The 27,553-nt window shown below is 39.4% G+C and overlaps 1 long non-coding RNA gene and 1 pseudogene across 1 annotated transcript; both read right to left on the bottom strand.

Moving 5' to 3' along the window:
* LOC127941368 (nuclear pore complex protein Nup98-Nup96-like) overlaps positions 1-26,423 on the bottom strand; it is a 41,608-nt pseudogene extending 15,185 nt beyond the window's left edge.
* On the bottom strand, positions 3,383-6,096 carry LOC127941394 (uncharacterized). Its single transcript, XR_008149008.1, has 3 exons — positions 5,573-6,096; positions 4,855-4,971; positions 3,383-4,056 (listed from the first exon to the last, which is right to left on the bottom strand). It is a non-coding gene; the product is annotated as an uncharacterized LOC127941394 (long non-coding RNA).
* Positions 26,424-27,553: the final 1,130 nt, after the last annotated feature.

Genomic DNA, 27,553 nt, shown 5'->3' with positions numbered 1-27,553 from the left:
ATTGAACTTTTAATTGTCTTGGTAAGATCTGTGTCTTAATTTTTCCCCTGCAGGAGCTCACTGTTGAATAGGTGAAAAATAGGCTTCAAGCATGACACTGTGACGTAGTTTTTAGAAGAGAGAGAATCTGTGAAATTAAGAAGAGGCCCAAGTGCCTTACTGACAGAGTCTAGGAAATCAATATCCTGCCAAGTAGGCACCAGATGCCTGGCTGACTTGTCAGCAGCCAGGATTTGCATGATGGCCTTCTCTTGTTCAAGCATCCACTGAATCATCTTTTGCCTTGATCCCCATCGTGTTGCTGATTCAGTCACAAGTTGTGTGGTGGAAGGCCAAGTTCTACTTGAGCATCTTTTGGTGCTTTTCCACTGCATGGTATGACTCTTTTTGGTATGGCACGGTTCTGCTTGACTCAGCTCTGTTTGCGTTTTCACTGCAGTTTAGTATCGCTTTAGTGTGGGCAGGATTATTCACGTTGTTATTTTTGCACCGCCTCTACTGCCGCGACTTCTTTTACATTTTGCCTCACCCCATTAAGCACTCCCTGGATCTGCTCCTGTGCTATCAATGAGAGGAACGTCTATACTTCCTCAACAGTCAACTAAGACATTTTTGGGTTGTTAAAAAAGTTGCGCTCATTCAAAACAGTTGCGTTCGGTACTTCGCTGGCTGTGCTGATTTAAATCTAGTGGTTCTTTTTGTGTTGCAAGTTCAGTGACTCAGGTAGTGATGATTCTCTCCCACCAATCAGTGGTCAGCAGAGTTTACACGTCACGTTTTGGTAACAGTACGGTTCACTTGGAACCTCAACCGAGTTTGTACTAAAAGAAGTGCAAGGTACAAGGTACTGTACCCAGTGGAACCCTACCGTGTCGTACCATGCAGTGGAAAAGCGCCATTTGAGTGCTTGCTGCTTTTTCAAGCTGTGCGTCAAACTGACAATCTACATATAAACTCCAACAGCTCATCAATTCTGGTATCCCTCATGCTTCTTTCTGCAAAACAACAATAAAATAATACAATAAGAAACAAACAAAAAGGACAAAGAAAAAGTTCTAAGTTCAATTAGAATTAAAATAACATCTTCTTTTAAATGCACATAATACACATCACCTAATGTAATGATTTACTGTTCAAAATTCAGCATGCAGTAACATTACTAATGCAGAAACAAATACATAAATGCAGTAAACATTAAGCTCATGTTTGCTCAGTGTGGATACAGAAAATATACTGACACTAAAGCACTATTCGGACGGGACTAGTTTTCTAAACTACGTTTGAGTTTCGATTCTTACCACCTGACGTCTGTGATTTTCATGTACCAATTCGGACGGGACTAGTATCTCTGTGTTTATTACAGAGGTGGGAGCGTCTGATTTGTGCATCTGGGCGTCACAGAGATCACGTGCTCTGTATGCGTGCATTGCATTCATTCAGAATGATTGCCTTAGTATTATTACACAATAAATACTAAATGGCTAGTATAACAAAACCATGTTAATGTGTGGTTCCTTTAGTTTAACTTGTTTTCCTTTTTTTTGTAATTAAATGTAATTAAAACATTATGTAACTGAGTACATAAATGAACGTGAGTAATCTTACCTGATGCTGATATTACAATAGCCGGTATTAACAGTTTACGCGATCTTGCTCTTGATTGTATTATTTGTATATTGTTTTTATTATTATTTATTTGCCGCTAAGCAAATATATCAAACATCCGCGCGGTAAGAGCATCTACGGTAATTAGCGTTGGCCAAAACACACAAGGAAACACACGTTTCACACGTTGTGAAATAAAATATCAGCGGCGATCACAGACATTCGCATTCGGACGGGATTAGTTTTTCAGAGGATCACTGAGTTTGCTGAAAAACGGTAGGTAATTTGCTCTGGAATTATCACAGAGGTTGTGTGAGAAAAACACAGACGTGGCAGATTCCGACGGGATTAAAATCACTAAGTACGTCTGTGAAACGCAGATTTCTCTAACGACCCCCTGTAAAACTAGTCCCGTCCGAATAGGGCTTATGAGAGAAAGATGAAAATTACCAGTAGCAATGTGTAGACAATGGGCAAAGCAAGACAGTCTTGCGCATGTTTAGAGTTACTGCTTTTACTATATTGGTTCCACTGACTGTTGTTAGTCACACCGGTTTCTCCTTGTCTAAATTCCATTCTTGAAGAAACTGCTTGAAGCCACCCGCAATGTTTACATTTAGTCATTTAGCAGAAGCTTTTATCCAAAGTGACTTACAAATGAGGACATTTGAAGCAATCAAAAACAACAAAAGAGCAATGATATATAAATCTCAGTTAGCTTAAACGCATGTGGTCACCCATGTGGTCATCCGGAAAATAACTTTTCTGGATGTAACAGCTGTTCAAGCTCCAGTCACTCTTTATGCAATGGACCATAAGGCTGATGTACGGCTTAGTTGGTCAACTACTCCACAGGTCTGTAGTTGAGGCATAAAAATAGACAGAGTAGATAGCGTTGTTTGTCCCCGACCACGGCACTCTTCATACATCGCTGGCAGGGTTGTACTGGAAAAGTACTTCCTTGTTGGCATGTTGTATCTTCACTCTAAAAATGGCTGGGTTAAAAATAACCCAATTGGCAACCCAGCGCTGGGTAAATATTGGACAGAACACGTGCTGGGTTAAAGTAACCCAACATGCTGGTTTACACATTTTAACCCAGCATGCTGGGTTATTGAGAAAACCCAAGTTAGAGTCGTCATGGATTAATAAATAATGAAGAATACAGGTAATTTAGACTGTTAAAAAATAATTTTAATGCCATCTGACATTCAAAAATTTGTACCAATGACAAACAATATGGAATTTTTCCTTTTTTTTTTGTTTCCAGCAAATGCAAAATAAATAAATAAAATAAAAATCACAGAATTACAGTTGCAATAAATAAGAAAATTATTTCTGAGTGACCTGTCTAGCTGTTTAACTATTGCATTTTGACATGTTTAGCTATTTAAATACACAGTGAAATGACATTGACAATTAACATTCTTTAAATTTAAATGTAAAATTATTTAAAGATGTCCTTAAATTTATATCAAGTATATAAAGACTCATATGTAGGTAGATGTGCACTGCTTAGGGTAGTTCAACATATAGTTCACCCAAAAATGAAAATTCTGTCATTTATTACTCAACTTCATGTCGTTACAAACCTGTAAGACCTTCGTTCATCTTCAGAACACAAATTGAAATTCGAGAGGTTTCAGACCAGGGTGAATAATTAATGACAATTTTCATTTTTGGGTGTACTATTGTCAAACACTTAAGCTCTGAAGCAAAGATCTACACCTGAGAGCAGTGTACTCTGCTATAGAGCCTGTCAACGGAAGGGCAATTTTCAAAAGGAAATGAGATAAAGACACATTGTGACATAATCCAAACACAATTGCAAATATTGAATAAAAACACTGTTTCAAAAACACAGAACAAAAATTACTGTTTCAGTTTCAAAGTCCCTTTGCAGCTGTATTTTCCATGTATTATGAGTAATAATCCTGTCATATTGATCAAATACTGCATCATAGCAGCTTTACAATATTAAAAAGGAAAATAGTGTGTAATAATGTGAAGGGATAACAGTAAACACTCAGTTTTCAGTTAAAGTCAGTTCATCATTGATTCAGTGATGTATCGTCCCTCTGTGCGATCAAGTCGATGATATCGCTTGATCTTAATGGTCCCCAACTTAGGAAAACCAAGGAACCGAAACTCCATCGGTGACAGAATGGAGAAAAAACCTTGGAAGAAACCAGGCTCAGTTGGGGGCCAGTTCTCCTCTGACCAGACGAAACCAGTAGTTCAATTCCAGGCTGCAGCAAAGTCAGATTGTGCAGAAGAATCATCTGTTTCCTGTGGTCTTGTCCTGGTGGTCCTCTGAGTCTTTACAGAGGATCTGTATCTGGGGCTTTAGTTGTCCTGGTCTCCACTGTCTTTCAGGGCAGTAGAGGTCCTTTCTAGGTGCTGATCCACCATCTGATCTGGATACATACTGGATCTGGTGGCTACGGTGACCTCAGAATAAGAGAGAAACAGACTAATGTTAGCATAGATGCAACATAAGAACAAGTACATGAGGTAATTACCATGTCTGTTTTTTCACTGTGTCGCACGTTACCTGTCAAAACTCAAATGGAATCGCAATTACTTTAGCATCTGAATTTCCAATGATTCACATTGAAAACTGTCAATTTTGCCAGAGGTGGGACCATACTATGGAGAGTGTTTGTATTGGGAGGTGATGTCACTCAAAGACAATTGTGCCAAAATGCTTTGAACAATGGAGGTTAAGGCACTACTAAAGGATGCGTGTTAAAGAACAGACAGATGCGTGTTAAAGAACAGAGATGCGTGTTAAAGAACAGACAGTGCAACCCGGATCTCCTAATATTCTTTGCACCTTACACAATAAATAATTCTGTCATTTTTACCCCAAATGCAGCTACTATAGCCTGCTAACTGTTAGAGCCACATGGTACTATTGGTCAATATTCACCATTAAACTTTTCACCTGAGGAATAAAATATAGGGTAAGATGCAAATAGGTAAATCGGAGTAGAACTGCAATGTTGTTTTGCTGATGTGCAGCAGAGTACAAACAGTGAGAGATTTGGGGTAAAAACTACAGAATATATCCCAATAAAAAACACGCCCCATAGTATAGTCCCACGCTTGACACAAATTGACAGCTTTCTGTGTAAGGCTTTTCAATTGCATTCGGACTATGTCACAATGTATGCGTCCACATGTGGAAAAATGCAATTAAATATACAATTTGCAATTCCTTTTGAAAATTGTCCAGAATATCCTTACCTGTCCATTGATTATGATCAATGCCTGAGAGATCTGCTGGCATTTTTAAATCGCCACAACAATTGTATGGGGTTTTGTGGACTCTGCTCGGTTAAGGAATTCCATGTTTGTTCCAACCTTTAAAATAAAGTAAAAAAAAAAAAAAAAAAAAAAAATGGTTTTAATAACAGTGAATCAGTTCAATTAACTGTGTGAAGTTCATCATGAAATTGAGTCCATCATGTTTATGAGTTAAATTCACCTATGAGTTGGTCTTCAGAAGCAGAATATGCTCTAGTGATTGGCTGAAAGTTGTGCTTTCAAACTGTCTAATCAATGGGATGTTCCAGTCATTATAAATCACAGTTTTATGTTAATATCCTGGCTTTATCAAACACTGACAGTCGCTGGCACAGTAAGGGAGATCACACTGAAAGCGCTCAAAGACATTTCTATGACAAGTCACGCAGGTACTGGGTTACTCCGCAGCTTTAAAACAGTCCATATATAAACACTTATAGGTGTACCAAAGTGATAAGGACAAGTCAAAAACACGATCTGTATGTTTATGATGTTTACGCTCATAAATAATGTACATTCTGAACACAAAGTTACTAAGTGCAGCTTTAACTATAGCACGAAATAAAAATATATGTGCGTTTAAGTTACGTGAGGGTTAACGTTAGTTGATTATAACAGACAAGCAATTATGTAAAATGTATAATAAACATGAACTTACCGTTAGACGCCTCAATAAGGCTGCACTCGACGAGTTTTTCTCTCACAAATGTATCCATGTGCTTTTCTGACAGGAAAAAACAACATTTTGAGTTATAACTTGTATGTAAAAAGACTTTATAAACCACAAAAGCATAAAATCACCTCACTAACGCGGCCTACCACACTCGCTGTGCATCCGCGCACTTTGAAATGCCCTGAGACGTCGATTATTTTCCGGGAATCACTTTGTTAGACTGAACCGGTTTATTTGAACTGGATCGTCGGTTCTCTTAGACCTGCGGTCCGACTATATTGCACGTAATTTGTATGATTTACATGTCGATATGGACAACTGCATGCGTTTACATTAGAGCAGAATGTCGTATTCACTTTTTGAACTCATTTGACTCACTTAAATGTCAAATTCGCTTTTCAGTGTCAGAAACTACTTTTTCCTCTATTTTCACAGTTATTCGCATATTTCAGCCATCCGTCACTGTCTGAAACTTAATAAAAACTGTATTAATATGTCGTCTCAGATATCTTAACACGATTATTCGAGTCACGTGGAAATTATGCTCGAAAGAACTGTCAGTTATTTCTTAAGTGAAAGTAAACAGTCGAGGAAAAAAATGGGATGTGTATTATATTGGATGCGTTCATCATCTCTTAATGTTCCTGTAGCTCAACTGGTAGAGCAAGCGCAAGATTGGGGGTTCGATTCCCCGGGAACACATGATATGTAAAAGTTGATAGCCTGAATGCACTGTAAGTCGCTTTGGATAAAAGTGTCTGCTGAATGCATAAATTTAATTTAATTTTAAGGGACCGCGCCTAATTTAGCTACTGGCTGCTGTAATGTTAATGCAAGAAAATGAAAATCACTCACTGCTCTAGACTAAATTACTTTGTAGTCTTAACAGTCATAGCAAAACTGTAATAATGTGAGAAATGTTGAAGGTGTCTGAATAAATGTAGGTTTGATTGTATATTTCATTTTTACATTGAAGACTATCCAGTGCTATTTTACATTGAATTATTTGGTTTCTGTACCTTGACAGCTACAAACTTGAAAAAAAAAACATTGTGTAAATAGCACAAATAAATAAAAATAAACGAACATACAAATTAAACGATTTCAAACAGGGCCCACTGGTACAACCTTCATCGGGTCCCCGCTGACCCCAGCTACGGCCCTGCTCACACCTGTTTCACACATACTCCATCTGCAGTGCGTATGCAGTCCTTGTGCGTTACGTATGTGGTGCAGCACCGACTCAATGTGCTTTCACACAGGACGCGTTTGCAGTTCGCTACTTGGTATGTAAACGATCCCTGCACTAGGGATGGGTACCCGAACCAATCAATGAAATCAACATATTTTCTACTTGTTTTTAAAATTTCAAATAAGGAAAAATCAATATGTAAATGTAAACATTTATGTGGCTAACTTAAATGCACAGCACCTCAAGTTAGTTTACAAAATTGCCAACTGCCACATTTTGCAACCTTTTTATTTTATATATGTATGTATATAAATATATATATATATATATATATATATATATATATATATGCATCTCAAAATCATAAAGTCACTGCTGGAAAGGGTTCAAATATGCAAAGATGCTGGAAAACTGAAGAAGGTGCAGGACCTTAAAGATTTTTCTGAAGAACGCTGCTCAGTTTAACTGTTCAGAACAAACAAGGGACTCATGCACAACCACCACAAAACAGAAAGACAGTCGAGGATCATCAGGTAACAGCACACAGTATTAAGAACCAAGGGTTCCCAAACTTTTGAGTGGGGTTATTTTAATAATTTCAGCAATTTTTTTGTCTTGTGGACTAAATGTTAATATCTTTTATGTACAATATCTTACTCAGGACAGCACTAAATAAAAAATAACATGCATTTAGTATGATCTCTCTTATTTTTTGAAAATGACTCGCATTTTCACAGATTCTGCAAGGGGTGCCCAAACTTTCGAGCCCCACTGTGTATGTATATATATATATATATATATATATATATTAGGGGTGTAACGATATGCGTATTCGTATTGAACTGTTTCGGTACGGTACGCATTATGTACCGAACGGTTCGTTGAACTAATTAATTATATATATATATATATATATATATATATATATATATATATATATATATATATATATATATATATATATATAAAAGTGAAATATAATGATATGCGTTCAACAAGGTAGCCCAATAACCCAAACGACGTAACAGGCAACGCCCCTGATACCCCCGAAGAAGAAAAAAACACCAACTATATGTTTATAAAAGGGGCTACTCAGTACTGAAATTCAGTCGCGTGTTAAAATCATTCACGAAACTACAGCCAGGTGGCGCAAAGGGACGCCTTGCGAAATGAATGTAATTGTAAAATGAGATAAAAGAAGGAAGTAAAACAACAATAACATTATGATATAACATTGTAACATTTAAAAAAAAAACTTTTTTTACAATTTGTTAATTTTTTAAATGTAGGATAGTCTTAGACCACAGTCTGCTAAACAAAAATTAAAAGAAGACCTTAACACAAAGGATCATATGCATGCTATTTTTATTAAACAGTAAATAAATATAAGGCCTATATTATATATATATATATATATATATATATATATATATATATATATATATATATATATATATATATATATATAAAGCTAAATGTCTTAATTTCATTTTCATTTCGATTCATTCTTGGTTTAAAAAAATCTTCAGGTTCCATATGCAGAGCGAAATGGGAACGGTCCAGCATTTAGCAATAATTAGTATTAACTCTGTTATTATTCTCGATTTTTCAAACTACCAGCATTTTTTAATTATGCCTTATGTGTGACCAAAAATTAAGTATTATTTGTTTCAGCTGATCGTGCTGGTGCCTCGCGCACATAATGGAAACAGAAGTCGTTCACCAGACATTCGGCGTGAGCACTTTGACATATTGTTAATTATGATTTATTTATTTTTTTTCATCAATACTGAAACGCACACAGCCTATTTACCTCATGAATAATAGCCTAGTTAAGCTTCAAATGGGCAACATCACAAATATGGAAACGTTTGATCTCTCCCGATTGAGCCTATTTTTTTCCTCTCACAAACTCTGATTTATTTTTTAGCGTGTTTAAAAAAATTAAAAATAAGTATGCAGCAAACGAAAATAGGTGATTGATCCGTTCAAATGAAACCTATGCACGACTCATATATTTTTTTCCTCTGACAAACTTAATTTATTTTTTAGCGTGTTTAAAAAATAAAAAATAAAGAAAACATTCAGCAAATGAAAATAGGTGATTAATACGTTAAAATGTGTTACTCTTGGTTAACAGTACTAATTATAATTATTTTACTTTAGAACAGAGCCTGGCACTAATCTAGGTTTATCCATGTTTTTTTTTTTGTTTGTTTGTTTTTTCTTTCATTGCATCTGAAAACGACTTTGTTCATTACATTCACTTAACGTGATCTGGCGCAGATCAGCCTCCCGCAAAGCTCAGCTGTGGACGATTTAAAAATGTTTGATATAAAGCAGTGGTTCTCAACCCGCGGCCCGTCACGAATTCTAATGCGGTCTGCACAACGTGCTGAAAAAAAAAAAAAAAAAAAAAAAAAAACTTTATCAGTTTGTAAAATTTTATTGTTTACATCAATTTAAAAAAAATGCTACTAATCAAATATAAGCTATATCCTAATGTATTTAAATGTTTTTTTTTTCTTCTTCATATATTATTTTCAGACATGAGCACTGGCATAAGCATTTAACGAACACATACAAGCGCGCACATTGGCAGAATTCAATTCAAATAGTCATCAACAGCCATTAGGTAAATTGCCTGTAAGGTAAAATTGCACATCAGAATGGACACATTTGTTTTTTAAGGGAGAAAAAAAAAGAAATTCAAAAAATGCCAGCGAATGAACATGTACAAACTGTCAACAGTCGCAGTATCAGTATTGAAGGAGAAGTGCTGGAATTTTTTATTTTATTTTATTTATTTATTTTTTGCCCTGCAACTCACTTGAAGAAGTTCAGATAAATGGAAACACCATACACTATGTAACAATCCTTAATTGAAGAAATGTGGCAAATATCTCAAGAGAGAACCTCATATTATTAAATTTAATAGTGCTTTCCAAATTTGGGTCAAAATAGGCTACATTTGTGAACGCACATTTTCTGAAATGTTGCGCGTCAGGTCATGCAAGCCTGCATCTTAAACCCTCTGTCAAACTTTCTGCGTCCGCGAGTCCGCTATGGACCGCTAGGTAGGCGTGAAGTAAAAATCGTCTTTGGAGAGTGTGTGCAGAGGCTCTAGCAGACGACCGCGCGGACAGGTGCGCCTGGTCAGTTGGCTTCAAAAGCAAAATTGCACATGTGCAGCCAGGCAGAGTGAAGCTCATTGCTTTGAACCTGTGCAATCCGTCAATAAAAGAATATAAAGACAGTCAGATGTGCAATAATTCTGGGCAACTGCAGAGCTGGCCATCAGCCTGCGCATTCAGAAGTATAAATTGAAGAAGTCTGCGTCCGCCCTGGCCGTGTGCGCGTCCGGATTGCTCATGCGGAAAGTATAACAGGCGTTACAATCGCAACTTCTTTGTGTTACTCCTTTCAAGCTGAATCTCACAAAATTGGTCAGCTCCCGACAGCATCAGGTGTTTTATTTATGGGGAGTAGAATTGTTTATTTCAATGAATGTAATAGATTATATATCATAATAGTTAGGCTATAATATTATAAATCAGGTTGGTTTGTATTGCTGACGTAATATGTAAATTATATGCGTAGACTTTCACTTAGACCATAGTGCGGCGCGCTGGAAAAAAAGGTTGATGACCACTAGGTTGCTGTTTCATTTTATACAGGAATTGTTCATTTAAAAAAATCTAATTATATTGTTAGTTCTAATTATATTGTTAACACAAGTTCATTTAGAACTTTTTTTAGGCTACTTATAAACTCCTTGAGAATTTAAAGTTAGTTTAATAGTATTTAAATTCAAGTTTTAAAAAAGGTTTTAATTGCTTAAATTATTTTTATTAATTAATAATATGTTATCATGTTTATTCTTGTAAAAAAAAAATACGTGTTTATTCCTTAGGAAAACAAGGGGAAAAATAAGGGACAATCCGAATATTTGTTTTGCTTTACCTATTTATGTAAGCTACAATTATTCAAATAATAATAATAATAAAATAATGTCATTAAAAAATACCATTGGCCTGAGTAATTTTGACCATTATAGAATTGTGACTTTGAAGATTAGTCATTTAGGTGGTAAAAATACTGTGAAATTAAAAATGGCATGGATTTTAGAGCATAACAACTGAAGGTTTATGAAACATTAGCCAATAAAGCATTTTTTTAAACAACGGAACTTAAAGTTGTGAACTAAAATATTATTTCAACCATACAGCATGTGAATAAATAAAATGCATAATTTTCATAACATTTCATTATTCATAAAATTCATAACGTTTCTGGTGTTTGGATATGTACTTCAATATATTGAGCTCCAAGTTTAAGAATAGTCCTAGACTTCTCTCTCTCTTTAACAGCATTAGCTCAATGATATACGTCTTCCTTCCGTTATACTTCTCCTGCCTTGCTAAATGTTGGGCTCATGATCCTCAATCTGATTCAGTAAAGTCAAACCGCAGACAGTGAAGCCTCGGAGATCCGCACGCTGTGAGGCGGGAACAGCGGACTCCGCTTGGTCTTAAAGCCTCCCACAAAACATCCACGATCATAAATAACAATGATTTTCGTAAAATAATGATGAATTATTAATTGATGATTTGTTAATGTCATTACGGTCTTGTGAAAATAATAATATGGGCTGCGAGAAAATTATGAATACAAATAGTAGTGCTGCTCTTTCATATGGATAGGCCTAACCTGATTTTACCAAGTGAGACACGTTCCTGGGACAACATCGTTGTTGACCCTGGAACAACATTGTGATTAACCAATCAGATTTGAAGAACCAGTTTATAGATTTTGTGAAGTTTATGCTTAAAATCAGTGTTTGGTGCTTGTACATCAGTGTCATTCATCTATCATTTCCTCTGATTTTAGGGATTACTCATGGTTAAGGTTAGGTTTAGGTGTAGGGATATGGTTAAGAATATATTTTTGGAGTAAAATGTTGTTCCAGGGTCAACAAAATATGTTGACCTAGGAACATATCGGACTTGGCAAAATCAGGACGTGCGATGGATAGTGTCATGAGGCTTTCACTTGCTGAACCGGTTTATATAGGACTGTTGTTTTGGGTATATTCACAGTGCTGGCTCTCTCCGATGAGAGAAATGCAACATTCACACATTACACTATTCCTTTTCGTTTAAAAACATTTCAAGCTTTCTGTAGATATTTTTAATGTACCTATGTGAGACACCACGATATTATGTTAATTAAAAAATTATCATTATCATTATCATGAAAAATTAAAGTGATGAGATGGGGCCTCCCTGTCATTAATGCACATTAATCATTTTTGCACAAACACTTGAATATGAGCTTCTTATCACGAGTAAAATTCATGCCAATAGCCAACAGATTTAGCTTGATCAGAAGGTTGACTGCAAGAGTCGAGCGGGATGTTAAGAGTTAAGTCTGTTTCTTTTACTGATTATTTTCGGGTTAAAGCATGATTTAAACAGATTCACACTCAATCGCTTTCGCAATAATGCGTTCAAACAAATGTAATCTTACAGTCAGTGTTGGGAAAGTTCACTTTCTACATGAACTAGTTCAAAGTTCAATTCACAAATTTTAAAATGAACTAGTTCAGTTCATAGTTCAAACCACAAAATTCACACAGTTCCAAAAATGAACTAGTTCATAGTTCTTTTTTTCCATATGTGGTGAATACCAGTTCGCCGATAATTAAGCGGTACCTCAGTTGGTATAAAAGCGGCATTTCCAAGCATAGAGGCACGTCATTTGATTGCGTCACGGCGTTGCTGCCGCTTCCGGGATTCCACCGCTCTGAGTTGGAGGTATGTGTGTTTGGCGTTTTGCCGATGGCTGGCAGGTGTATGGTGAAATTACTAGGTTTTCTGTGCAGCTAGAGTTGGCCCGTGGGAGTTTATATGACCGCTAAAAAGAAGGTTGATCTTCCTCGCGATGTTATTTTGACAACTGGAAATAAAGCGACCATATATGTGTGTTGGACAACAGACTGTAGGTGATTTGCTTCTCCCCGGATTCGGTAAGTGGTATTCCCATACCATACCCGTACTGATCAAATGAGTTGGTGACGATTGAATAACGTGTTCTCTCCTTCCCCAGTGATCAGCATAAGGGCGATCTGGGTGCACGCTTAATTAGTGATATCTGAAGCTGGTATGTAGAGTTTGCGTTTATTATCACCACTTAGAACGTAAAATAATTTTTTTTATCTTAACTTGTTTGTTATGTTTTAGCCATTCAAGAGGCATGCTTGACGGCATGGCCTAGCCGCGACATTGCTGTTTTGCTTTAATTTCTTTTTTTGATTTCTTTCTCATTTCTTTCGGTTTTTTGTGTGAATTGTTATGTTTTTGGTTAAATTCGTTTGCTTGTAACATTTATTGATTTATTTTCATTTATTTTGTTTCTTTTCATTCTTGTCATTGTGTATTATTCCTATTGTTGCTTATCATTTTTCCTTATCTTTAAAAAATAATAATTATTTATTATTACCACTATAATTCCTGCGGTTATTGCTGGTATTTATTTGGTATTTTGCTTTGTATCGTTTTTTTTTTCTGTTATTAGTTTGTTAATTGAGCAGTAATCAGCCCAATGCTGTGTGTTTTATGTTTAAAGAAAAAATGTTTATTCTTTCTCTTCCCTCTTCCTTTTGACTTAGGAGTGGGGTGTATCAGAGTGGCGGCTATCTAGGGTGTGGAGGTGGTCTTTTGTCAAAAGTGTGGGGTGTAACTTATGTTTGTAGTGTAATTCCACTAGAGTGTCTTTTGAGATTGAAATCCACAAGGGAAGGCTGCTTTAATTTGGGCTGTTGTGATGCTCCATGTGTGGCCGACCCACTTTCTGAGACACCCCAGTTCTATGATGTAACCTTTTGAGTTAACCCTTTTGATTTAGTCCTGTTGTTTTATCGCTTGTGGCTCTGGCCATTTATTCTGAACTACTTGTGTTCATTTTGGTCATTTTTACCTTTATGATAATAAAGCTGTATTCTTATATTGATTCACGCCTCATTGGTGGATGCTCTGTGGGAGCGAACGAACCGGTGTGCTTTTCTTTAAGTGTTATTTTCCCCAGGCGTTTAGCCAGGGGTGGCGTAGTCGCTACTACTGATAATTAGAGCTCCGTTACCACTTCCCCCCCCAATGCCACATTTGGCGTAGTCGGCAGGGTTTGCTCTCAGTATGAGACATCAACTTGAGGCGTGGATGTTTTTATTCTAGCTGTTTTTGTTTCCCTGGATTTTCAATTTGCGTTCTAGCTGTTTTTGTTTTTTCATCTTTTCTTGTGGTGTTGTTTTTTTGCGTCTAGTACAAGCAAAACAGCGGTGTCCATTTGGTTAGGAGTGTCTGTTTGGGCTGAATTCCTTTACCTTGGTAAGTGGTATTCCTTATTTTGTCATCATGGAAGACGAGTTAAGGGAATTACGAGAACTTGTAGCCCAATTAAAAGCCGATAATTTAAAGCTGCGTCAGGAGCAGGCCCAGGCCAGTGTACCTGGTCCTAGCAGTGACCATGTACCAGAGTTCCCTGCAGCAACGCCATCTGTTTCAGCTGGTGTTGCCGTAGCGGAGCGGTTTGTATTGGTACCTAGGGACAGAAAATGCCCCAAATTTAACGGCAGGTCTGGCTTGGGAATTAATGAATGGGTTGAAGAAGTGCAGGCTTGTATTCGGGCCCGGCACTTATCTACGGCAGACCAGTCATTCTTTTTGTTTGATCACCTGGAGGGGGAGGCACGTGAGGAAATTAGATATAGGCCAGCAAGTGAACGGGAGGATCCAGATAAGATCATTGCCGCCTTAAGGGAATTGTATGGGGATACCCAGTCCTATGTCTCCTTGCAAGAAGCCTTTTTCTCCAGAAGGCAACAGGAGGGAGAGACTCTTTTAGAGTTCTCTCTTGTCCTGATGGGCCTCCTGGAGAGGGTGAAGCAGAGGTCACCGGTTATGTTGTCCAATGCAGAAACTTTGTTGCGCGATCAATTCGTGGAAAACGTCCTTGATAGTACGCTACGTCGTGAGTTAAAGCAATTGGTCCGTCGTCAACCCGAAGTAACATTACTGCATGTTCGTAGTGAAGCTATTCGATGGGAACGGGAGGGTTTGCCTGGGGGTACAAGAAGCCGTAGTCATTCCGTCCCCTTAGCCCATGGCTTTCAGTATGGGGTTCAAAGCAGTGCACCTTCACGGGTGGACCAACCCTCTCCGTCTGTAGAAATGAGTGAGCTTAGAGAGATGTTGAAACTGCAGCAGGAACAGTTAACTCGGCTTACTCAAAGTGTTGCTCAGTTACAAAACCCGTCACGCAGTGTTCGAGCAGTAGGTGGCCCTGTGACCTGTAGGAGGTGCCAAAAACCTGGTCATTTTGCGAGGGATTGCGATGGGGAAAGGGTCCCACCCCGCTCTCCCTCTGTCACCCGTCCTAATACTAGGGCTTTAGTAGGGGCATTCCCTCGTTCAGGTGCGGAGTCGGGAAACTAGTTCCCGCCGAGTTGTTGAGCCACAGTTCGGTAGGGGGCCACTCTGGCTCTGATATTCCAGGTAGAGGTGATTCCGTGATGCAGTTAATGTCGTCTTGTCCTCATTTGATGGTGGTAATGGGTGGTGTGCCAGTTCCTTGTTTAGTTGACACGGGATCCATGGTTTCCACAATCACTGAAAGTTGTTTTCGGGAGCATTTCGAGCCTTGGGGTCAGGACCGTCTTAAGACTTGTCAGTGGTTACAGCTTAGAGCCGCCAATGGGTTGTCTATCCCTTACATAGGATACATGGAGTTAAGCGTTGAACTATGTGGGAAGTTGTTGCCAAAATGTGGTGTCTTGGTTGTCCGGGACCCTCCTGGTGGTTTTTGTGCCCAGGCACCAGGTGTCTTGGGGATGAATATCTTGGGTCGTTGCTATCAGGAACTTTTTGGGCAGCACGGGCCTTCCCTTTTTGAGTCTCCACTAGTATCAGCTGTGCCCAAGTTAGTCTTTCAGGCGTTACAATATTGTCACCAAGTGAGTACTCAGCCTGCTTCTGGGAAGTCTGGTGCAGTGAGGGTACGTGGTCCTCGAGCAGGTCGTGTCCCAGGTGGCACCATTAAATTGGTAGCGGCCACCTGCTCTGAGCATTACTCTGACAGTGTAGTACTTCTTGAGCCCCCCGAGGGTGGGCTCCCCATGGGGTTATTAATCTCCCCAGCACTAGTCAGAGTGATTAGGGGTACAGTCTATGTTCCTGTGGTTAATGTGGGGACTACAGATGTTCTGTTGTTCCCTCGTCGTGTTATAGGCTCATTGACGAGCGTATCTGTTGTTTCATTACCCCCTGGGGTCTCAGAGGTTAAGCCTGGTACTGTCTGTTCTGTTTCTTCCCAGACTGGTGTTTCTTATGCACAGGATCTGCTGGATACAGTAGATTTTGTCTCTTTTGTCGGGGGAAGATCGGGTTAAGGTTAAAGATCTCCTTCGGAAGTATCAGTCTGTGTTTTCCACTTTTGAAGGAGATTTAGGATGTACCGACTTGATCTCGCATGATATCCCATTACTAGATGATGTTCCTGTTCGGCAGCGGTATCGCCGTGTACCTCCAACTGATTATGAAGCAGTACGGGCACACATTAACCAGTTTTTGGAGACCCAGGTCATCCGAGAAAGTTGTAGCCCTTTTGCCTCTCCAATTGTGCTTGTAAAGAAAAAAGATGGGAATTTACGCATGTGTGTAGATTACCGCCAGTTGAACGCCAAGACGAGGAAGGATGCTTTTCCCTTACCTCACATCGAGGAGTCTCTGGATGCCCTAACCGGTGCACGCTGGTTTTCGACTCTGGATTTAACCAGTGGGTATAACCAGGTTCCTGTTAGGGAGGGGGATAAGTATAAGACCGCTTTCTGCACCCCCTTTGGCCTATTCGAGTGGAATAGGATGCCATTTGGGCTCTGCAATGCGCCTAGTACCTTCCAGAGACTCATGCAACGTCTGTTTGGTGATCAACAGTGCCAGTCATTATTGTTGTACCTGGATGACATTGTGGTCTTTTCTTCTTCTGTCGAGCAGCACTTGGAGAGGCTGGAGGTGGTTTTGAGTCGACTGGATCGGGAGGGCTTAAAGGCTAAGCTGGAGAAGTGTGTTTCTTCAGTCTGAGGTGAAGTACTTAGGCCATGTGATTTCCTCTAAGGGGGTGGCTACAGACCCTAGTAAGATCCAGGCGGTGGCTCAGTGGCGTTGTCCGACTAATGTTACAGAGCTGCGCTCTTTTCTCGGCTTTGCTAGCTATTACCGTCGGTTTGTGGAGGGGTTTGCTAGGATTGCAGCCCCCCTGCATAAGTTAGCGGCAGAGTTTTCGAGTGCTAGGGCTAGGCCTAGGAAGCAAGTTGGATTGGGTTTTATGGCGGCTTGGAGCGAACTGTGCCAACAGAGCTTTAAGGACTTGAAGGATAAACTCACTACTGCCCCCGTACTTGCTTACGCAGATTTTTCCCAACCCTTTATCCTGGAGGTCGATGCTAGCCATGGTGGCCTGGGAGCAGTCCTTTCTCAGGAACAGGAAGGGAAAATACGTCCTATTGCGTATGCTAGTCGCGGTCTAAGGCCCACTGAGCGCAACATGTCTAACTACAGCTCTATGAAGCTGGAGTTTCTGGCGCTCAAGTGGGCCATGACTGAAAAATTCCGGGAGTACCTGTTGGGTAGTCGGTGTGTTGTCTTCACGGATAACAATCCCTTGAGTCATTTGTCTACAGCAAAATTGGGGGCCACCGAGCAGCGGTGGGCTGCCCAGTTGGCTGCTTTTAATTTTCAGATACGGTACAGGTCGGGAAAAAGTAATGTGAATGCCGATGCTCTTTCCCGCCAGAATTTTCCAGAAGAGGGGCCATTGCATGCATTAGCCCCGGGAGCAGCAATACCAGCATTGCTGCAGCAAGTAGAGGAGGTCAGATCAGTTGTCGAGGTACAGCAAGCAGCTATCACTACTTTACCTGGTCCTTCTGGTGTTGATGTCTGTTTATTGCAGACGGAGGATCCAGTTATTTCGGAGCTCCTGCCATTTTGGAGGCGGAAGGCCCGTCCCAGGGTTGAGGAGAGGCAGGGGCTGTCTGTGGAGGCATTGAAGTTACTCCGCCAGTGGGACCGTTTTGTAGAACAAGATGGGACACTGTACCGTAGGGTTCAGTGCCCGGAGGGCGGAGAGGAGTTCTTGCAGCTGATATTACCATCTGTTTTGAAGACCGAGGTGCTGACACAGTTGCATCAATGTCATGGACATCAGGGCATTGAGCGAACTGCTGAATTAGTTCGGCGAAGGTGTTATTGGCCCGGGTTAGCATCAGATGTGGCCCGCTGGTGCCAGGAATGCGAAAGATGTCAGTCTGCTAAAGACACACGGCCAGTGGCGCAGAGTTTCATGGGTCATTTGTTGGCATCACGGCCTAATGAGATTCTGGCCATTGACTATACGTTGTTAGAGCCTTCGACCTCAGGGGTAGAAAATGTGCTGGTAATGACTGACGTCTTCAGCAAATATACTCTTGCTGTTCCTACACGGGACCAGCGGGCTGAAACTGTTGCTCAGGTCTTGGTCAATGAGTGGTTTTACAAGTTTGGTATTCCAGGCCGGTTGCACTCAGATCAGGGACGGAACTTCGAGTCCGCACTTATTCGCCAGTTGTGCGGCCTGTATGGAGTGGAGAAGTCTCGTACGACCCATTATCATCCGGCAGGTAACGGTCAATGCGAACGTTTTAATCGGACTTTGCACAATCTGTTACGTACTTTACCAGTGTCCAGGAAGAGGGACTGGGTGTCATGTTTGCCTCAGCTTCTCTTCTATTATAATACCACCCCTCATCAAGCCACTGGTGAGTCACCCTATTTTTTGATGCTGGGACAGGAACCACGATTGCCTGTGGATTTCCTGTTGGGTAGGGTACAGGAACCAGTGGCTGGTAGTATACACGAATGGATTCTGGAGCATCAAGCCAGGTTGCATACGGCTTTTGAAGGGGCACAAGGGCGATTACAGGAGGCAGCCAAGCGACGGAAAATGAAGCATGACCAGCAGGTACGGGATGTACCTTTGGTGGAGGGCCAGCGGGTGTACCTGCGAGAATATGGTCATAAAGGTCGGCATAAGATCCAGGATGTGTGGAGTTCGATTGAGTATCAGGTAGTGCGGGCTCCTTCGGAAGGTGGTGGGGTTTATTCCATTGCTCCCAGGGACGATTTGAGTAAGGTGAGGAATGTACACCGTTCCTTATTGAAAGGGCGGGTACAGGGTAGTGATTTTGCGGTAGAACCACCACAGCAGCAGTTAGAGTTTAGAGAGGTGCCTATGCAGGAAGAGGAGGAGGAAGAGGAGATTGATTTGGTACTAATAGTAATAGCTGGTGGTTCCAATGTATTGAGCAGGGAGAGTGTGGTGCCTAATTCACCGGCATGCAACGAAGATCGGTCACCAGAGGGGGTACTAGACTTGGCTGATCCAGGGCTTATAGGTACCTCTGGTGAAGTAGAGGTGGTAGAAAGTCATCCTGCCCCGGTATCAGTTTTAGGGTTGGAAGTAGTTGAAGGGGTGAGACGAACAGGGCGAGTAACTGCAGGTCACCACTCCAACCTTCACCACCTCCCTCGTACGGTGATCGGGACAGTGGCTTCCGGGTCTAATTGTATAGGGGCTATTTTTAGACCTTGGAATTAAGGTGACGGGGTTGTTATTGGCTGGTGCATCGTCGGGTCGGCAATGCAAAAGCTGAGGGGGGTAGATTGTGGTGAATACCAGTTCGCCGATAATTAAGCGGTACCTCAGTTGGTATAAAAGCGGCATTTCCAAGCATAGAGGCACGTCATTTGATTGCGTCACGGCGTTGCTGCCGTTTCCGGGATTCCACCGCTCTGAGTTGGAGGTATGTGTGTTTGGCGTTTTGCCGATGGCTGGCAGGTGTATGGTGAAATTACTAGGTTTTCTGTGCAGCTAGAGTTGGCCCGTGGGAGTTTATATGACCGCTAAAAAGAAGGTTGATCTTCCTCGCGATGTTATTTTGACAACTGGAAATAAAGCGACCATATATGTGTGTTGGACAACAGACTGTAGGTGATTTGCTTCTCCCCGGATTCGGTAAGTGGTATTCCCATACCATACCCGTACTGATCAAATGAGTTGGTGACGATTGAATAACGTGTTCTCTCCTTCCCCAGTGATCAGCATAAGGGCGATCTGGGTGCACGCTTAATTAGTGATATCTGAAGCTGGTATGTAGAGTTTACGTTTATTATCACCACTTAGAAGGTAAAATAATTTTTTTTATCTTAACTTGTTTGTTATGTTTTAGCCATTCAAGAGGCATGCTTGACGGCATGGCCTAGCCGCGACATTGCTGTTTTGCTTTAATTTCATTTTTTGATTTCTTTCTCATTTCTTTCGGTTTTTTGTGTGAATTGTTATGTTTTTGGTTAAATTCGTTTGCTTGTAACATTTATTGATTTATTTTCATTTATTTTGTTTCTTTTCATTCTTGTCATTGTGTATTATTCCTATTGTTGCTTATCATTTTTCCTTATCTTTAAAAAATAATAATTATTTATTATTACCACTATTATTCCTGCGGTTATTGCTGGTATTTATTTGGTATTTTGCTTTGTATCGTTTTTTTTTTCTGTTATTAGTTTGTTAATTGAGCAGTAATCAGCCCAATGCTGTGTGTTTTATGTTTAAAGAAAAAATGTTTATTCTTTCTCTTCCCTCTTCCTTTTGACTTAGGAGTGGGGTGTATCAGAGTGGCGGCTATCTAGGGTGTGGAGGTGGTCTTTTGTCAAAAGTGTGGGGTGTAACTTATGTTTGTAGTGTAATTCCACTAGAGTGTCTTTTGAGATTGAAATCCACAAGGGAAGGCTGCTTTAATTTGGGCTGTTGTGATGCTCCATGTGTGGCCGACCCACTTTCTGAGACACCCCAGTTCTATGATGTAACCTTTTGAGTTAACCCTTTTGATTTAGTCCTGTTGTTTTATCGCTTGTGGCTCTGGCCATTTATTCTGAACTACTTGTGTTCATTTTGGTCATTTTTACCTTTATGATAATAAAGCTGTATTCTTATATTGATTCACGCCTCATTGGTGGATGCTCTGTGGGAGCGAACGAACCGGTGTGCTTTTCTTTAAGTGTTATTTTCCCCAGGCGTTTAGCCAGGGGTGGCGTAGTCGCTACTACTGATAATTAGAGCTCCGTTACCACTTCCCCCCCAATGCCACACATATGTTGCTGCGAGCTATTATTTTTCAAAATTATTGCAACAGCCCATATAGAATCACAGACAGCAATTATTTTATCAGTTTTAACAATGAAACTATGCGTCAGATTTCATCTTCATATCCAATATTGAATCCTTATCCAACCAGGGTTTACATTAGCATTGAGGGGACAGCACTTTCCCCTTGTTGCTTTAATGCTTTGTCTCCCATTCTCACCGACCTTGTCTATCATAAACATCATAAAATTCTTTTAAATTATCATACGCCTTCTTTCTACATGCTGCTGTCGCCTCGATGCCTTTTTTTTTTTTTTTTTTTTTTTTTTTTTTTGATGACGCGTCAGGCATGCGGCGGACGGTGTTGCCAGATTGGGTGTTTTCCCGCTACATATTAAGACCCGTTTACGGTGTGTTTTAGCCGGTTTTTCGTCTGGAAGGCTCTATAGAAATCTGGCACCCTATTGAACGAAGTTAACCTGAGAGAGCGTGCGGTTCACAGACACCAGAATGAACGAGTTGACAGTAACGTTCATCGGGCATACAGCACGTTCAGTTCACGTTCGCCCAAAATATGAACGAGTTCATGAACTATCCTTCAATTAACGCGTTCAGGCACAACACTGCTTACAGTGCTAAATTATCAGCATGCTATCTGATTTTGAAATCTTGAAGAAGTCAATCGATCTGTTTAGATAAAATAACTGACAAAGATGTTATTTTCATCACAAACAAAATTTTCACAGCAGAAAGCAGCAATTAAAGATGTAGCTAATGCTTACAATGTTATTAGTTTGGCATGTGATATAGGGAAAAAGTTTTCACATAGCTTAAGCCACTTTGAAACTCTCCTGTTATTTTTTAAAATTATTATTATTATTTTATATGCTTTGTTATGAACATAACATTTCAAACATACTGAAATACTTTATTCACGGAGTGAAGGCGGAGCGTGTTTCTGGTATCAGTTCGCGTGGAGGGGAAGTTGTTGCTTCTCACTGACTCTGCTGCGAGTGAGAGAGTGTTTAACCTGACGAAACGAACATCCGCCAAAAATCAACCTGCAGCAATGCTCGTTCACCGACTCGCTTTACTTTTGTAGGTCGCATGGCAGTAAATAATTCGATAATATGACAATGCAGTCTATACAGATATTTAATAAAAACGTTAAAAAAAGCAGGGCTGTAAAAAAAAATAAAAAACGCATGCCAGGTCTACACCGGTCTGGAGTGGAACGATCGAACCAAATACAGCAGAACACAGTAATGGATACACTGGACACGATCCCCATCAGTGAACTGATGCTCGTTCTGTTTATGATTAAATGTTCTGACACTGCGTTCAGATGATTTGACACTATAGTGTGATGTCATCAAGTTTAGACACACTTTTCGCTGTGGGACACAGATGACAACTCTGGCGTCCGGTGTAGACACAGACAGTGACTGCTCTATTTACAAATAAGTTCTATAAGAAAAAAAAAATCTAAACCAGCGGCATAACGAGATGGAAATATAAACTAGAAAAAATTTTAACAGGTCCTCCATCCATGACACTGACTCACTGCTGAGCTGCCAGTTTTAATCTGAACAGCTCTTAAAGCTGAGTGGATGGTTAAATGCATGATGGGCTAGTATTAAATTAATCATCTTGTTGCAGTTATAAATTTGACTGCTAAATGAATGATAAAGAACTATATTAAGACTTTGTTTTGTAAAATTTCTTCGTCATTTGAATATTGATTTAAAAATCGGTTTAAATCATAAATCATATTTTTTTTTCTAAAAAAAAAAGAAAAGAAAAGAAAAAAAAAACAAAAAAAAAAAAAAACTGGGATTTTTTTTTTTTAGGCCATATGATATTACCCTACTTTAAAAGCAAGTAAAGAAGGTTCCCTTTAAAATTACTTTAGTTATCAATTACTAAAGCTTTTTTTTTTTTACATCGTGTGAATGTTGTTGATTATAATGAGAGAACTTGCGTTTAATTGTGAGGACATTTTATTAATTCTTTAGAGTTTCAAAGATTTAATCGTGCCGGTTTAATTTTATTCGTTTCTTGTTTTAGGCAAATTAGGCCTACATAATGGGAACGAAATTATGCTTCACATTTAAACATGCAACAATTTCTTAATCAGTTTACAGACAAATGTCTTTTTCTCAATAGGTTATGTCAAAATAAAGGGCAGGTAACGAATAACAAAAATGCATGTTGTTTTATTAAAGGAAAAAATATATTTATATCTAAAATATAAATTAAAATATGCAAAATGTCAATATTTTAATATATTATGCCTATATTAATCCATGTAGCCTACCCCCCTAAAATAGGCTACCACTTTTAATGCTCGGATGCAAAGTAAACCACAATTTATTTCGAATAATATAACGCATAATTAATATAATATAAATAATACTGCACACCTTTTAAATGTGTCCAATCTAAAATATGGTTTAATACCATGTAGCTTAGAAAATATAAGCAAAGACTCTTTCTCTTTCTCGTTCTAAGAAATGCATATAACTTCATAAATACCAAACTTTCTTCTGTGAGTATTAAATATTAAATATATTAAATATTTAAACTATGGTGTTTTTCTTTCATTTTCCGCGACTGAAGCAGTCAAATGTAACACATCAGCGAGGCAAAACTGACGTCTATTTGTGAAAATGTGCTTTGATGCGCTTGTTTTATAACTTGTGGTTAAAGCGCCACTCAGCGGTCAAAGGCTGCACATGCACTTTACACCGCTGCGGCGGCGGTAGGAGTGGCGGTAAGAGTGGCGGTAAAAGCGGCGTTTTGGATGTCTAGTTAGTGTATAATTGTGATGGCAAGAGAGTGGTGGATAAAAAAACAAGGGTATGTCGCATCTACATGACAATAGGGTACACCAGCTTAAAACATGTAAACTCATTTACGCCGACATCACCTTATTGTGTCAGTATCTGGGAAAAGACGAAAAAAAGGAGAAACATACATGCAACAAACTATCCCCGCAGCATTTAGGCAGACATTTCCAGTGGATTCAAACTGGGCAAAAGACATCACAGTGGCGATTGGTAGGCTTCATTTACATTATAGCCGCGGATATGAGACCTTACTATTTACCATTCATTCTATAATCACCATTATAGCTTACAGGGAATCCAAAGTGCACCCAAACACCAGACCTGTTGGTTATTGGAGGATCTTCTATTTCTGGTCTGTTAAATGCATTAGACATTTTGCAACGAGCCTTCAGCGTGTGCGGAGTGAGCGAGCGCCTTAGGGGCCGTTCACATATCGCGCCTAAAAACGCTAGGCGCGTCTTTCTCCTCCTTTCCAAAGCACTCGGGCAGAAGCGCACCTGAGGCATCTGCCTTTGCTAAGCAACAATGATGTGCTCTAAGACGCGGAAATTTCAGCAAAGGAAAAATGGATTTGCAGCTCTAAAAATCGCTTGCAGTAGGCTAGCTCTGCTACTAAATTTATTTCAAAATTGCAATCCATATACAACTATGATCAGCTGTTCCTTCATCTTGGCTGAGCTTTCAACGTTGTTAAGGGAAAGGATGAAGCTGATTGGTTAGTTCTTGTCACATGACCCGCGGTGCGCTTGAGGCATTCTGAAAAGTTGAGATGTTTTTACATTTTGCTGTATCTAAAACTTACCGAACTGTACCGAAACAAACCGTGACATCAGTGTATCGTATCGAACCGAACCGTGAATTTTGTGAGCGTTACACCCCATATAAATATATATATATATATATATATATATATTTATATATAATATTTTTATTTTTTTTTAAGCTGCAGCTACTATGAACCAACCAACTCCTGGTCCAAGACAAGCCCATTATTAATTTTACATAAAAAAAAAAAAAAAGAAATGTTAATTCTGTTCTCAACTTGTTCTTAAAAAAAAAACACACACACACACACAACACAAAGTACCGATAAGAATACCGTTAATGTACCAGACCGTTAAGCAGTATAGGTAAGAGTAGTAATACCGTTAAAACCTTAACGATACCATCCCTCCCCTGCACTCCTGCAGACGCAACGCTCCTGGAACGCAACTGGAATCAGTTAACATGGGTGTGTAAAAAAATATGCAACATACGCACTGCAGACAGAGTATGTGTGAAACAGACGTAAGGTTGTTTGCACCTGGTGCAATGTGTAATTAGTTTACAGCTTTTTCAAGCACTTTGTGATGCATTTTGGAAACAGGAGATGAGCCCCTTTTCTAATGCACCACCTAGCTTGATAAACCCCTTCTCAAATACTTACTGTTTGTCAGGTTGCAGGTGCATAAATAAACTTTTGTTTCCTCCATGTAGTTCTGAGAGCTGAGGTGTACATTTTGATTTTCTCAAATACATCAAGGTAAGTGCGCAAAAGTCTCTCTCACACTCTCTCTCTCACACACACAATATAATATGCTGTTATACTCCATATAGCTTCATATACAAGTCAGAAACTAAGCTTTTTTTTTTTTTTTGCACAGGCCTATCTAAAAGGTTAATGGTCCCACCTAGTGATCAACTGTAAAAATAACAAATTTTACCTCTTCCCAACCACAAACAATCAAGAAAGCATGATTATATCATGGCTTTGCAATCAAAAAATGTCATTATAATGGAAGTCAATGGGGCAAAAACAGCCACCAACAACAAATTAGGGAGAAACATTTTAAATCTAATGCTGCACAAAAACTAAAAATGCATCAAAGCCAATGTTGCTTCTAATCTTTGACATGCCCAAGACTGTTATAAAAAGTAAAACAAAAATCCAGCCACAATTACCTTTATATTAAAAAGAAGTCATTTTGTGTTCTTTTTTACCCAAATCAGTGATATCATTTATGAACTTGGCAATTAAAGAGTTAAAATCTTGGATTTTTTTTTTTATATATTTGGTAGTTTTGATCAGGACTGAAGTTGATTAACAGATTTATGCAAAAAAAAAAAAAAAAATAATCTGATAAATTTTTACAGCAGTTTAATTGAGTGGATGTTTTCATCCCGAACATAACGAAAGCATAGTGAATTTGAACAATGCACAAGGGTTAAAGATGGCTATGAGATTCTGCATACACTTTCTGCTACAGAAAACAGCATACCAGGTTTGTTTGGGGTGGTCCCAAACAGTCCTCCTGTGTTGTTTGTTGTCCCAAATGCTGAAGATCCAAAGCCCCCCGTTGCTCCAAATCCAGTATCTGGTGACAAAGGTAACACAAAATTCTTATTTAGGTTCTGTACAATGTTAATTCTTAGTTCTCTAATTTCTTTACATATATATACTAAGGTATTTTATATCAACTTACTTTGTTGCCCAAATGTTGAAGTAGCCCCAAATCCTCCTGTCCCTCCCCCAAAGGGAGTCCCAAAAGATTTGTTGAACATCTTGCACTGCTATAGAAGCTGCATAATATGTCTGCACAAAAGACAAAAGCTTTAATTTCTAGCACAGCATACACTTCAGCTGCTTTACTAACAATCTTTTCAATATTTAAATTGTTATTATTAGCGGTTCAAATATTGTTTTGATTACTATCATGATGAATATTGCTTTTAATCTTTAGACTTTGATTCCTATGGCCTGTGCCAATATTACAAAGACTAAAATAGTTTATTTCTATAAATGTGACCCTGGACCAGTAGCGTAGCCAGAAAAGAGATTCTCGGTGTGCCCCATTTATTGTCAGATTACTGTGAAAAATTATGGGATAGTATTTTTGTCGCACTGCTTCTGTCCAACCATACTCCTAGTGGTAATTTGCAGGTCGTGTCAAAATGTAGTTAATTGTTAAATGTAATAATTTTCTTCCAAATATGACTTAATTGGTATGATATAACTTCTGGTATGATACTTGGACATTTCCAATCTGGCAACACTGTTGATGTTGGGCCCGGGGAGGGAGAAACATCCTCATCTGGTTTAACGTTAGGCCTTGTGTCCTGCTGTTCACCAAGGTTTTTTGCAAAAAAAAAAAAATTAAGAAAGGAGCTCTGCGACAAATTGCTAGCTAGAAATGTGCAATCAAAAGAAATTCTGTTTATATCATAGACTCACAGTCAGCTGCTGTTTGCTGATTGGTTAGCAGTCCAAATGTCGGCAGATATATTTTAACAAAAATAATAAAAAACGGGCGTAGATTACGTGGCGTGTCCCCCGCACTTTTAATATCATGGAAATTCGTCCCCCGCACTTTTTCGGGCAAGTTTTTCTCAGAGGTTTTCAAAAGCTGGTGTGAATAAATATAGATTTAAACTCAAAGAGACGGGATAGTCTGCATATGGTTTGATATTTAATTCGGACCCAGAATACAGCGAGATGGACATCACAGAGCGCAAACACGAGTAACCCCAGAGTGCAGTCTGGACGATGGGGCGGGGCGACACTTCGAGGCGGAGCGACACGTGTCGCCCCGCCCATATTTGTTTTTCCCCGCCTTTGACATTTTCCTCCGAGCCAGCAGGGGGCGGTTTGCTTTGAAACAAACAGAAAGGTGGCACCTGCAGCAGCAGAGTAATAATGCTATTCCATGTTGA

Source organism: Carassius gibelio, chromosome A21 (genome assembly GCF_023724105.1).
Source record: "Carassius gibelio isolate Cgi1373 ecotype wild population from Czech Republic chromosome A21, carGib1.2-hapl.c, whole genome shotgun sequence".
Lineage (NCBI taxonomy): Eukaryota > Metazoa > Chordata > Actinopteri > Cypriniformes > Cyprinidae > Carassius > Carassius gibelio.
The sequence above is the reverse complement of the archived record's forward strand: the minus strand, read 5'-3'. Positions and strand labels throughout refer to the sequence as shown.